Genomic DNA, 597 nt, shown 5'->3' on the forward strand with positions numbered 1-597 from the left:
GACCAGGCATGCTGCTTCAAACCTAAAACATCTCTAAGGTATGAAGACCTTCCTGTAAATTAAAATTAAAGACAAGGACATGCCACACAGATGGGCATGTTAGAGAGCCACAGAAGGTGACACTGCAGTGTTTTGGTTTGTCTGGGATTATTTTACCTTTTAAAATCAAATTGCTGTAGCTGAATCCATACTGGAAAATGACTCAATCTCACTGATTCCTTTTGGGAGCTCAGGAGCAGAAGTAGCCCCCAAAAAGGTGCAACTTAAAAACCTAAGCTAAAGTTGAAAGATGTTTTGGACAATACTCCTTATATTTTTGTATCTAGGGGTCTGCAGATTAATAGTTCTCTCTGAACAAACACATGGACCTGGAAAAATACTGAAGGTGCGATCTTGGTGCGCTTGATAGAATTCCTTGATATGTATTTGGAAATATAAACAAACCCCAGACCCTTGCATGCTAAACTTGTGTACTTTGCCTTATCTGCAGTCCCCCTACTGAGATGTTAAGCATAGCACGCAGCAATATTGCAGCTAAATCAGAGCTGTTATTAACAGTGAGTGGAATTTCTTCATTTGAGAACTTACTTTCCCGGT

This window comes from Taeniopygia guttata, chromosome 1, assembly GCF_048771995.1.
Source record: "Taeniopygia guttata chromosome 1, bTaeGut7.mat, whole genome shotgun sequence".
In the NCBI taxonomy this organism is placed as follows: domain Eukaryota; kingdom Metazoa; phylum Chordata; class Aves; order Passeriformes; family Estrildidae; genus Taeniopygia; species Taeniopygia guttata.